At 44.6% G+C, this 13,743-nt stretch overlaps 1 protein-coding gene across 3 annotated transcripts in view; it reads right to left on the bottom strand.

Moving 5' to 3' along the window:
• Positions 1-13,743, bottom strand: part of CSMD3 (CUB and Sushi multiple domains 3) — a 1,226,382-nt gene that overhangs the window by 524,806 nt on the left and 687,833 nt on the right. The gene's annotated exons all lie outside the window — the stretch shown is intronic.

Here is a 13,743-nt window from a genome sequence, read left to right as displayed (position 1 = left end):
TTATAATTAAGGCTTTACAGTGGCTTGATAACATTTCAATCATGGCAATAATCTAACTATTAATTATAAAGTTTAAATGATAGTTCACAGTAGTTACCAAATAAATGTCCAAGAGTAGCACATATAAAAACAGTACATTAATTAACAATTGGGGCCAATCCAGCAAAAGGGAACCTCCAAGGCTGACCGACCATTGAATTATTTCATCATATTTGATTCTACAGATGTGGAAGCTAGTTCCTACCCCCATTTTAAGTCTATGAAATGTTACAGCAGTGGAAATCACAGTGCTAATTCTGTTAGGCATGTTATGGCTGCTGTCTTCCTATGCCAGGAGCTAGGTACCTCCAACACCTTAGCACAGCAATGAGCTTTATTAGCTAGTCAAAGAAAAAATATAAAGAGGCTATGCTCAAAATCTCCAATGCTTTTCTGGCCCAAAGTTCCATTCTGGCAATCAACCAGAGAAAAGAAGGAGAAGAAAAGAAGATATGCAGCTATGAATGGCTAATGCTCCTTGGAAAAATAAACATTACCCAGAATGTTCATTTTCTTCTCATAGTGAAGCCTTATGGTTCTGAAATGATTGTTATTGTGGTGTTTACCCATAACTAGATCAGGAAGAAACAAAATATCATATAAAAAAGGCAGCTTTTAAGATTTTTTCCCCAACTATCACCGGAAGCAGATGTGCCAGAAATGTCCCTACAACACTTCTCCCCAAACTGTGGGGCATACCTCCCTAGGGAGCACAGAGGAAGGTTTGGGGGGCCATGTGGTCGGGGCTGGGCCAGCCCCCATGAGAGTAGGGATGGAGCACCATCCAGCCCCACTCTGGCCCCAGCCCAGCTATGGCCCCAGCCACAGCTCCACTTCGCCCCCTGCTCCGGCCCAAGCCACAGCTTCAATCTGCTCCCTGATCCACCCCTAGCCCAGTTCTACCCTCATTCCCTCTCTGCCCCCAGGCCAGCGCTGCCTCTAATCCCAACTCCTCCCCCATCCCTAGTTCATCCCCCAGCTGTGCCTTCAGCCCAACCTCCTCTGTTGAGCCAACTGTGCAGTAACGGAGGGGAGGCATGGACAGATTCCATTACTGGTAAGGGTGGTCGTGACAGGAGAAGTTTGGGCACCATTGTCCTAAAAAGTCTGCTCAGTTTCAGTGCATTCAAAGAATCATCTAGTTTATGCATCTGATACAAATCCAAAACTTTTGGTTACTTATTTGTTCAACCCTTATCTGTATACCTTCTGAAAGGCACTCATCACTACATGTGCTGCAAAGTTTCTTTCCCTGACACCAAAATTAAAAAAGAATGATGTAAGGAATCTGTGGGAGAAAAAAGCCCCCAGAGCAAGAAACCAATGTAGGAAGATCTCTCCACATCACCAGCTCACTAGAATTGTAAAAGCCTTAAATGAGATCATCTTCCCCTATATACCTCTGGGGAAAAAATCACTGCAGCAGAGCTGCTTGCATGCTTTTTTCTTATTTGTTTTGTGGGAGGCTAACATTCTCTCTATATAGAAATTAATTCAGTAAAATTTCTAAAATCCTAGACATGTAGTAATTCTATTATTAGCAATATTAACGTTTTAGAAATAGAAACAAATAATTATGTCATCCCAGCACTTCAGAATGGGTACTGTAATGCTAGAACAGTTTATGAATTATATGCATATACAATGTAGTGAACCAAGCACATATTTTGCACCTGTTTTACCTTTTTTGAAAAAAATGTTAGTGAAGCAAAAAATGCCTTGCTCTGCAGAAAACATGGTCAAAAAAGTAACTGAGCTCTAGGTATTTCTCTCCTTAAAGTAATAGGCTGAGATTTTTATTTTTCTTAATTATAATGCTGCATTTTCAAGGAAGTTATTTTAGTTCCTTACTCCAGGGATGAAATTTCTCTTACAGTGTTTGACTTGGTAGCTTGGTAGCTTGGTAGCCTTGAGTGAACCCAGCCACTGATTAGCTAGCACATGCTGCAGGGTTGGGCCATTTTTTTTTTCATTATTTTAAATTAAAATGGATTAAATAGAGGCCAAAGTACTGTACAAGTGGCTGGGAGCATGACAGTCTAGGCAGCTGTACCCAATTCTTTGTTGTGTATTGTGTTGCTGAGCAGTGATTTTATAACCTTTGAAGGGAGTTAAATCTAAGCCCAGAATCCTTGCTCAGAACATAAGACTTTGAAAGCTAAAGGCCTACTGCAGAGAAAATGGGGATGAGGTGGGGAATAATCATATAGGAGCAGATTGTCACTGTTCCTAACAGAGCTGCACGGACACGTAAGGCCAGCCAGTCCAAGTGCAGCCACATTAGAGCAACTTGGATTGCAGTTGTGGGTCCCCTTTGGAGTGTATCCTTTTTGCTACTGTTATTCCCCCACCCCATGTGATACCTACCATACCATGGATTGACAATATGAGGATTAGATTCACAAGAGGAATTATGTGTTGCACCCGGCTGCCTAGTGGAATTCATAATCGTGAGTTAGATGTCCAATTTCCCTATATAACGTATTGGTTGAATTAGGCATCTAAAAAAAAAAAAAAGATTCACAGGAGCCAGAACATTAAGCAGAGAGTCACATAAACTACCTGCAGTAGGTGATCACGTGTAGTGATCAACGGCTCCATGTCTAGTTGGCAGCCGGTATCAAGTGGAGTACCCCAAGGGTTGGTCCTTGGGCCGGTTTTGTTCAATATCTTCATTAATGATCTGGAGGATGGCGTGGATTGCACCCTCAGCAAGTTTGCAGATGACACTAAACTGGGAGGAGACGTAGATATGCTGGAGGGTAGGATACAGATGGACCTAGACAAATTAGAGGATTGGGCCAAAAGAAACCTGATGAGGTTCAGCAAGGACAAATGCAGAGTCCTGCACTTAGGACAGAAGAATCCCATGCACTGCTACAGGCTAGGGACCGAATGGCTAGGCAGCAGTTCTGCAGAAAAGGACCTAGGGGTTACAGTGGATGAGAAGCTGGATATGAGTCAACAGTGTGCCCTTGTTGCCAAGAAAGCCAATGGCATTTTGGGATGTAAAAGTAGGGGCATTGCCAGCAGATCGAGAGATGAGACCATTCCCCTTTTTTCAACATTGGTGAGGCCTCATCTGGAGTACTGTATCCAGTTTTGGGCCCCACACTAAAAGAAGGATGTGGAAAAATTGGAAAACATCCAGCGGAGGGCAACAAAAATGATTAGGGGACTGGAACACATGACTTATGAAGAGAGGCTGAGGGAACTGGGATTGTTTAGTCTTCAGAAGAGAAGAATGAGGTGGGATTTGATAGCTGCTTTTAACTACCTGAAAGGGGATTCCAAAGAGGATGGATCTAGACTGTTCTCAGTGGCAGCAGATGACAGAACGAGGAGTAATGGTCTCAAGTTGCAGTGGGGAAGGTTTAGGTTGGATATTAGGAAAAACTTTTTCACTAGGAGGGTGGTGAAACACTCGAATGCGTTACCTACGGAGGTGGTGGAATCTCCTTCCTTAGAAGTTTTTGAGGTCAGGCTTGACAAAGCCCTGGCTGGGATGATTTAGTTGGGGATTGGTCCTGCTTTGATCAGCGGGTTGGACTAGATGATCTCCTGAGGTCCCTTCCAACCCTGATATTCTATGATTCTATGAATATCAAGGAGAGAGATGTAGTTTAAGCCGCACTCCTCAAGGGAAGTTTGGTACCTAACTCCAAGTTAATGCTAGATGCCTATCTCTGCTCAGGATTAGCAGCCATGAGCCCACTCCTGGAGTTAGATGACTAAGCCAGGCCAGCCCTTTCTCACAAAACAAAACAAAAGAGGAGGTAACAATGATGGAACCACCCTTGTATCCAGTCTCCCAGTGACTAGAGCACTCACCGAGAACATTGGAGATCTTGATTCAAATTCCTCCTCTGCCTGATTCAGAGCAGGGACTTGAACCTGGGTTGCCAACATCCCAGCTAAGGGCTCTAAATATCAGCCTAATTAGGTATAAGGGAGGCACAACCAGTACCACCTTACCCTCATGTGTGTTTTGTGAGGGGCTCAGTTCGGTAGGTGTGCTTCAGGGGACCTCTGAGCATGCATATTGGGTCAGGCCCTGCAGGCAAAACAGCTGAGGGAAATCCCACCCACCAGCATCAACAGGTAGGGAACCTGATGTGGCTGGCAGGGAAAGGGAGACAGTCCTGTAGCAAGGGAGGGAGACACTAGCCAAGGAACAATAGGTAGCTCCTCCCACTGGGAGTCTCTGGCATCCATTGGCCAGCAAGGGGACAGGTATGCGACTGTCCAGCATTCCCCAGCACCCAGGAGTTACACCAGCACAGGGACCATATGCTGTGCTGACAAAGGGTTACTCACCAGCTTCCGGCAGCTGCAACAATAATCTTCAAGATGCAGAAGGAGGTTAGTAAGGATTATGGTGCCTCTCTCCCCAGGGAAAGAGGGTCTGCACTGGTGTGGTGGGGTGTCTGCACCACTGCAGGGGTTGTACCTCTTTGCTCCACCACATGCAGGCTCTGCCTGCTATTTAACAAGGAGTCCCCATAGGAACCATTTCCATGGTTGAGGGGGAGGGTGTAGCCCTGGTCAGAGCTGGGACCATGGCCTCCTCTCCCCCATCCCTGAACTTGTTGGCAAGGGGAAGCCTAGAGGCCACAGGATGACCCTCCTGGAGCTGGGTTTGTTGTCATGCCCCCTCCACTCTCCCTGCTCAAAGGGGAGGGGGTCGGGGTCAGGTGGTCCTGCTATGGCTGCTGGGGACAGTCCTGGCTCTGCATTCCTGGGTTGCCTTGCCCTGCTGAAACCAGCTTAAGGGAAACTGCTTTTCCCTATCCTTGCCCCACAAACTCTTGAACTGGTTGGCAGCCTTTTGCATTATGCAAGTATATTGTGTATGAGAAGCCCTGAGAAGTATATTTCCTTCCTCAGGTATGAGGATTTCATAGTGAGGTCTTATGCTACATATGGTGGGGTAACATGGTTAAGGTATGACAGAGAATTTAGATAGAGGGTGGCAGAGGAGCCTGGAATAAAATAAAGCAGGAACTTTGGCTGGAGGTCTGACTCCTTATCACGCTGCCCAGCTGGCATTCACAGACAGTGGGTTGAGAGTGACAAAATCTCATTTTCAAAATATGCATATGAAAGTCAATGTGTACTTTGAACTGATGATAGGAAATTTTTTTGTACCAAAGGCAGGTACAAGTACTGCTGTAGGATATGTGTGGAGTAAACATAGTACACTCTCCTGTTATGGGGGTGAAGGGCAGTTTCTCCAGGGCTGTAGGAAAGGAAATCTGCAAGGTCCCAGTGCTTCAAGGGATGCTACATGGGGAGGTAGTATTCACAGAAAAGGCTCTTTCTCCAATTAAGATACAGGGTTATGAAATTTGTTAGTGGACTATTCCATAGGGGGGAAAAAGCCATAGTTTATTTATGGAACAGATTTTTGGCCTCTTTTCAAATCCCATATGAGGGTGTGAGATTCAGCTCTTGGGCTGAGAACTTGAAGTCTTCCAAAGGCTACAAGCATAGAAAAAGGGCAAATGGGAGATGGCAGCAGAGAAAGTGGCAAGTCCCTTCCCATACATTCCTGTCATAAATACAAAGGGAAGGGTAAACACCTTTAAAATCCCTTCTGGCCAGAGGAAAAATTCTTTCACCTGTTAAGGGTTAAGTAGCTAAGATAACCTTGCTGGCACCTGACCACAATGACCAATGAGGAGACAAGATACTTTCAAAGCTGGAGGGAGGGAAAAACAAAGGGTCTGTCTGTGTGATGCTTTTGCTGGGGATAGAATAGGAATGGAGTCTTAGAACTTAGTAAGTAATCTAGCTAGATATGCATTAGATTATGATTTCTTTAAATGGCTGAAAAATTAGACTGTGATGAATAGAATGATTATTCTTGTCTTTGTGTCCTTCTTGTAACTTAAGGTTTTGCCTAGAGGGATTCTCTATGTTTTGAATCTAATTACCCTGTAAGGTATTTACCATCCTGATTTTACAGAGGTGATTCTTTTTACCTTTTCTTATCTGAAAATTCTTCTTGTAAGAAATTGAATGCTTTTTTCATTGTTCTTAAGATTCAACGGTTTGGGTCTGTGGTCACCTATGCAAATTGGTAAGGATTTTTATCAAGCCTTCCCCACGCAGGAGGGTGCAAGGTTTTGGTGAGGATTTTGGGGGGAAAGACGTTTCTAAACAATGCTTTCTCAAAAAATAAACCCAGACGTTTGGTGGTGGCAGTGCAAGTCCAAGGGCAAAGGGTAAAATAGTTTGTACCTTGGGGAAGTTTTAACCTAAGCTGGTAAAAGTGAGCTTAGGAGGTTTTCATGCAGGTCCCCACATCTGTACCCTAGAGTTCAGAGTGGGGAAGGAACCTTGACAATTCCAATGCCAGAATTGTACGTGTCCCCTTGGTGTAGTACCAAAGAAGGTGAAGGGGGAATAAAGCTTATCCATTACCTGTGCGACCCCCACACTTATTGGTAAAATGATTATGTTGACCCCAGCTGTGTTCAGTGAGATATTCATCACTTGATGCTTCAGTAGTCATGCATAGGGAGTATGGCCCTGGGGCAATGTTGGCAAAATGTGACATCAATTGTATTCCACTTGCTTCCAGTGCATCCCAGGGACTTTAACTTGCTTGTATTTCAGTTTAAAGACCACTACCATTTTGATAAGTCCATGCCAAGGGGTACTCAGTGTCATGTACCACTTTGGAAAGATGCATCTCCATGTTGGACTGGGCGATGGAGCATTGTGTGATGTAAGTCAGTCTCATGACAATCTTGATATCTTCTCATGTGCAGGAAGATTGGGAACAAGCAACGGTGAGTACATGCTTCAGAAATTTCAGAACCTAGCCAAGTGCCTTGGGCTCCTCTTCACCACAGAAAAAACAGAAGACCCCACCCAAAGTTAAACACACCTGGACATCGAACTGGACATAATTCAGGGTTTCTAGGTTGCCTACAGAGAAGTTGGAATTGGCCAGGCCACTGACAGGAGATCTCAAAACGGCAAAGAAAATTACTCTGAGGGAACTACAGGTGGTGATGGAGCACCTAAACTTGGCATGCCGGGTGGTGGCTCCTGGTCAGGCATTTTGTGCTTATCTGGCATCTGCCCCCTCTAGAATGAACCCCACACTATTTTAGCAGAATGACAAGGGAAATGAAGGAAGTCTTTGAAGTGTGGGAAAGATTCCCAGAAGGGTTAAATGGGGTCTCAATATGTGTTCAGACTAGTTTCTCAAGATTGACTTGCAGGTACAATCCAATGCCTCAGGAGGCATAGGTTTGGGGGTTTACTTTCAAGGTGAGTGGTGTGCACAGAAGTAGCCAGAAGCTGGGTGGCTCACGGTATTACAGGGGACATCATCTTCCTCTAGGTTTTTATAGAGGTCCATGGGCAATGTCCCAATAACTCTGGGATCTTAGCTCATGACAGCTGTGGGACTAATCAAGGACTCGGTTCCCCTACAGACTAAATTCCTACAAGGTCAGCCAGTCAGAGTTTGTAGAATTTAGGGCACAGGCAGGACTTCATTGTGGGTGACCTATGCATACACACCAGGTGGTGCAATATGCAGTGCCTCTGACTCTCTGTGGGTGGGCCCATTTCTAGCCAACTAGTGGGCCAGTCCTCCTGGAGTAGGTTGGGCGTATCCCAGACCTGTGCAGGCATTTCACAGTACAGAAACTTTTAGAAGGGTGGTCCAGGAGGAGTGCGTGTCAGTGGGATGGCAGGTTAACCATAACACTGGAAGCCCTGATAGAGCTGTCAAAGGCTAGTCTGAGGCTGTAGCTATGGGAGAGAGGCCAAGTTATTTAAGGCGGCATTTGTTGTTGCCTTCTTTAGTGCTTTGAGAGTGAGTGAACTGGTGCCTATGGCAGCTGTGGACGGGTCCCAGCATGCATTAAACCTAAGAGATGTGCAACTATCTATAAGAGTGGTGTCTTTGCACTTAAGGTACTCAAAGAAACCAGAAGTGAAGAGGGGCTTATGAGGCAGTGAAGCAATGTGCAGACAAGCACTTGTGCCTGTTAGAAGCAATAAGAGCCTCACTAAAATTCCAGAGCCTGCAACCAGGCCTGCTGCTCAAACACAGTGATGGTAGCTTCCTGGCAAGGTATCAATTCAGCGTAGTACTGAGAAAAGCCTTGACTCATATAAATTTGGTACTCATTCCTTCAGTATTAGCATGATGTCAGTGGCTGCAGAGGGGTTTTTGCCTGCAGGAGGTGAACACTATAGGTCCCTGAAAATCAAGGTGTTATAGGATTTGCATCTGTACCAATGAAAAGATATCAGGGAATGGCAAAATGTAACTAACCCAATGTGCTTGTTTGTTTCAGAAGCTACCCAGGGCATATGCAATGTTTGGATTTGTGGGCACTCTATAGTGCATTGAGCCCACAAGAGAGCAGCCAGGATGGCAGCCATATCTCAGCTGAGCTTTGAGCTGAAGCTGTTTGCAACCAGGAGAGGTATGGAGTGGGATCAGCTCATGCCATTTCTGCACTCACTAACAGGCAAGGGCTTGGAGCAGACCCAGGCCATATGGACAAGGCTAGAAAGGAAGTAAATAAGGAGGTCACCAAGATATTCCTGGATAAGGGTTCAGTGACAATGCATAGGGACATCTGTTACAATCGGCTGGAGGTTGTCAGGGATGATGGCATACACCTGTCAGATGGAGGTGCTGACATACGGCTACAGCACGTGTGGGCCTGGATTGGGCAGGTGTTCTGATACCAGGTGGCATGTCTGGGTGGGAAGCAACCATATAAATTGCTGGTGCCCCCTGTCGCCAGTTTCCTGTGAGGGTAAGAGACTACATGAACGGTTCCCAAACGTAACAGACCTGGGATTTTGGTGTTGGGCCTTGGGGTCATGTGATAGGGTGAGACCTTGTGGCCCTTGCGGGCCAAGGTCCCCACCCTACTGCACCCGCTCTTTGCCCCTCGTGGGGAGTGGGGGGGAGGGGAGGGACAGTGCTACCACTCAAAGCTGAATCCTGGGGAGAGCCTACCTTGTGTTATAAATTATATGGTAAGGGGCCCTGTAACCCTGACGCTAGATTGAGTTATATAGTAAGGAGCCCTGTAACTCCTGCACTGGAACCAAGTAAATTCTTATTATAGGAATGTATGAGTGATGGCAGGTAGCACCCCATCCCTGTGTTAAAGTGTAATAAAAGTTGCAGAATGCCACTTAATTCCATTCATATCTGTCCTCATTTTGTCACTGGGTCCAAGTCAATGCCTAATTTGTGAATCCCACAGGGGTTCAGCTGAGTTAGGTGCTGAGCTGCTCAACACTGTTAGGTGGCTTTGTGCACGCCCATCAGCAAAATGAGGTCATATTAGTACGTAATTAGATAAGACAGACGGAAGTAAACTCATTAGCAGAAAACTAGCTGCACCATACTGTGCCAAAATATTACTGTTTCAGTGAATATTTATGCAGCCAGTGCCATCCACACAAGTGGAGAATGTGGCACTTTGTTTTATACTGCCAAGGGATTGAAAAGTCTTGTTGCACATTTTTATAGGTCTTGGCTGTCTACTAAGATTCTGCCACATGTGTAGCAATGCAGTGTTTTCCTTCTTCCCCCATCCGTGCCCATAGTTTTTGATATCTGTGCAGTGATTATTCTAGTCTCCTTATAAGTTACATATTTTTCATGATTAGATGACATGATACATATTAACTTACACAGCTCTGTTTTGTAAAAGTTTCTTGATCTCTTCACCATAAAGGAGGTATATTGTTCTTAATAACTCAAGAATTGGAGGCCATAAAGCATGATGCTTATGTTCCTAAAGAAATTGGAAAATTCTCATGCTAAAATAATGAACTACAGTCAAAAAGACATTTTATGTTTTGAAGAACATAGGTCCCTATCTTTTTCCTATGTCAATGACAAAGGTTCCAGCTGCAGCAGGATACAAACCCTAAACACTATAATGTAATTAAATGTGTCTAACAAAGGTAAAATAGTTTCTTGATGAGCAAAAGAAATTTGTAAATTCTGTACTCAATTCAAAATTACATAGTATTGAGAACTGTGCCTAAATAATTTTTAGTCTTTAATTTTCAATTATTTTATTACTGCATTGCAGTTTTACTCCTAGTGATAAATTAAAGATTTGACTTCTTATGTTTAGACCCTAAACCTTATGCTGCCTTCCTCTTTCTACTTTTTCAGCCAAAACAGTGTGTCATTTAAATGCCTAAGGACATCAACAATCAAATGGTTAACACTATCTTGAATTTTTACTACATTTTAGTGCATATTACCATGCATGCGTAGTCATAACAGATATGGAGCCTATAAACTGAAAAATAAATCAACAAAAATAGGAACACCAGATGGTATTATCTTGAGTCAATGTATTACCACAGTAAGAATTCAACTTTGTCACACTTGTGCAAATCAGCATTTTCTCATTTAAAAAAAAAGTTTCTTGTAAATTTTAACTTCAAACTAAGGATTAGCTCTAAAACACACAGGGAATAACTATTGCTATCCATTGTATTTTTAGTACAATATGGTATAGTGCTGTATAGTTTTTAGTATAGTATCTAGTTCCATACATTCAAAGTAATTTATTTTCATGTTTGGAAGCTGAGAAAAATAAAGGCATTTAAAAAAAATTATTCTCTCTCTCTCTCCCTCTCTCTCTCTCTCTCCCTTGCATATGGCTCTTTCTGATGCCTGCAGTGCAGGATTCCATTTTTTTTTTAAATTTAAAATCCACCACTGTGTTCTGAACTCCAAGACCCAGGAGTCCTTCATAGTCACATCTACAGAGAGGTACTAGGCTTATCTTCAAATGCCTAACTTTTAAAAATAAAATATTCTAGTCAACTTGCCAATGGGGTCATTTTTCCATCCTCCTTTATACTAAGTTTTAGGGCTTGTTGCTTCTTTAAACCCCCTTTTGTGGCTGACTGACATCTATTCCTGTCATCAGCCAGGTAAAATTAAAATATTGGAAATATATTATAACTAGAAGCAGCCATCAGCCAAACATCTCTTATTCATAGGAGAGCCCACATGAAATATCAAACAGGAGTCTCTGAACATGCTCTGAGTTCCCACAATATCATTCCAAGTTATTTCCATATATGGAAATTGTGGTGTATTGAAAACTGTGTTAAAACTGTAAGCTGTCACTTTAAATTTCATGTTTTGTTTTTGTCCTGCTGCTGCTTGCAGCCTATGGGGAAGTATGTGTTCTGAGTCAAGAAGCAGACAGTCTGCAGAGAGACAGCCTAGAGTAAAGTGAGTTGATCTGTCCCGCTGTTTTAGGAAACAGCCTGTTTTGTCTCTCTCTTTTGGGGTTCCTCTCTGTTATTGTTTGGAATATAAAGTAGTGTTATGCTGCAATCTTTCAGCAAGAGAAATTTATGTTTTTATCTAACTTCTCTATATGTGTGTGCCATGAATGTAACAGTACTCAAGAAACCGTAAGCCAGGAACTCTATATATGGGCACAAGAAAAGCCTAAGGCTAACAGATGCTCATAATTGGTACTTATTTGGGGACCAGATCTGACTGGTGATTCTATGCAGACTCCATAGTTCATAACATCAGATTCTTTTTCAAGATACTATTTCTCTTTGGAATGGAGAAGCAGGGAACCCCCCCTGTACCACTTAAGTCCTGCATCTGGGCTATACAGGAGGATCATACGTAGAGCTGCTGCCCAGGTGTGCCAGCACACCATCCAGATCATAGAAAGGGTCTCCACATGAACTCCATGTAGACTAGCTGAAGGGGCTGTGATGCAGCACGGGGTATATGTTTACACATATCTAGTGGTCCCAACCCTCTTCACAATGGGTATGGCTGAGCTGTAGTTGTGATTCTAGATCAGGGTCTCAAACACATGGCCCGCAGGGTTATTTTCTGCGGCCTGCCAGCCCCTGTGGCACCCCACACCTCCCAGCATTTACGTAGAGCAGCTCCGGTCCCGCGCGAACCATGCTCCCTCCCTGCCTGCCTGCCCTGCCCCCGCACCGCTCCAGGAAGTGGCCGGGACCTGGGAGGGGGGCACAGGGGTCTGTGTGTTGCCCTGAACGCTGCTCCAGGTACCTCCCCCGAAGCTCCCATTGGCTGCGGTTCTCCATTCCTGGCCAATGGGAGCTTCGGGGGAGGTACCTGGAGGAGTGGCCAGGGCAACACACAGACCCCTGTGCCCCCCCACCCCCAGGTCCCGTCCGCTTCCCGGAGCAGCCTGCCCTGCCCCTGGTGCGCGCCGGACCGCACCCACCCCCCGAAACCTTCCTGCAGCCGAACCCCCGCCCTGACTCCCCTGTTGCACCCCATACCTTTCCTGCACCCTGACCCCCTGCCTTAAGCCCCTGCTGCACCCCAACCCCCGCCCTGAGCCCCCTGCTGCACCCCACACCCTTCCTGCACCCGACCCTCTGCCCTGAGTCACCTGCCACACCCCACACCCTTCCTGCACCCGACCCTCTGCCCTGAGCCACCTGCCGCACCCCACACCCTTCCTGCACCCGACCCTCTGCCCTGAGCCACCTGCCGCACCCTGCACCCCTCCAACACCCCCTGGGGGCAGGGAGGAGGTGGAATTGTGGTAGAGATTTCAGGGAAGGGGTTGGACTGGGGGCAGGGAAGGGATTGGGAAGAGGCGGGCTCACAGAAGGGGTGGAGTGGGGGCAGGGCCGGGGTAGCGGTGAGGGGGTACTCAGTGGTGCGGCCCTCGGGTCAGTGCACTAGTCTTCATGTGGCCCTCATAGTCATTTGAGTTTGAGACCCCTGTTCTAGATTATACAGATTGAAATAGCAGACAGGTAGCTAAAGGGAAAGGGAGGGAGTATGAAAGCAGCCCAATTCCCTGGATCTGATTTAGAAGTGGAATTGACTTCCTAGCTATGCTACCCTTCACCTGGATAGATGTGACTTATTTGGGATTTAGGCAAGTGGAGTGGATTTCATCCTGTATGAAATAAAGATATTCATTTGGAGAGTTAATTGTGCAGAACTGATTAATAATGAACACTGATTTTTTAAAAAAAACAAAACCTCTGGACAATTATATACCACCAGACCAGATCATATACCACCCAGACAACTGGGTACAAAATTCTGCTTTATAAAGATCCTCTTTTTGTGTTTTTTTTAAATCTTCACTTTTTAAAAATATGTCTAATTCTGCAACTAGTGAATAAATCCTAATCCTACCAATAGCAATCCTACCATTCAGAATTCAACTATATGTGCCAATTAGTGGCTAAGATTATTCTTTCATCAGTCTGCCTTGTGCATGGTTGGACATTTTGAGGTGTTCCCAGATTAATTTAGCTTCTCAATATGACTGTGAATATTCAACTTTTAATTTTCATTAGCAATTTCATCCAGCTCCACGAACTACAAAGTACATCAGGGTGGCATTATTGCTTTGTGTGTGTGATTAACATAATCCAAGAATTACAATGGTTCCTGACAATGCTAAAGTTAATAAACTTTTCAAGGTTAGTAGGTATTACAAATAGTTATACAGTATGTAAAACCGACTGGACAGATTCATAGAAATAAAGAAAAAGTACATTATGCACATATTGTTTTCCATCAGCTTTGGTAGCCCTCTTTACCATTGCTGCTGAGGAGACCACTTTATACAGACTATATGGTATTCTGCATTCAAGCATATTCTTCAGAAACAAAGATATCAGCGTTTGGGGGAAAAGAGAGAGAAATGG

Source organism: Dermochelys coriacea, chromosome 2 (assembly GCF_009764565.3).
Source record: "Dermochelys coriacea isolate rDerCor1 chromosome 2, rDerCor1.pri.v4, whole genome shotgun sequence".
Classification (NCBI taxonomy): domain Eukaryota; kingdom Metazoa; phylum Chordata; order Testudines; family Dermochelyidae; genus Dermochelys; species Dermochelys coriacea.
Note: the sequence above shows the minus strand (reverse complement) of the source record. Positions and strands in the feature narration are given on the sequence as shown.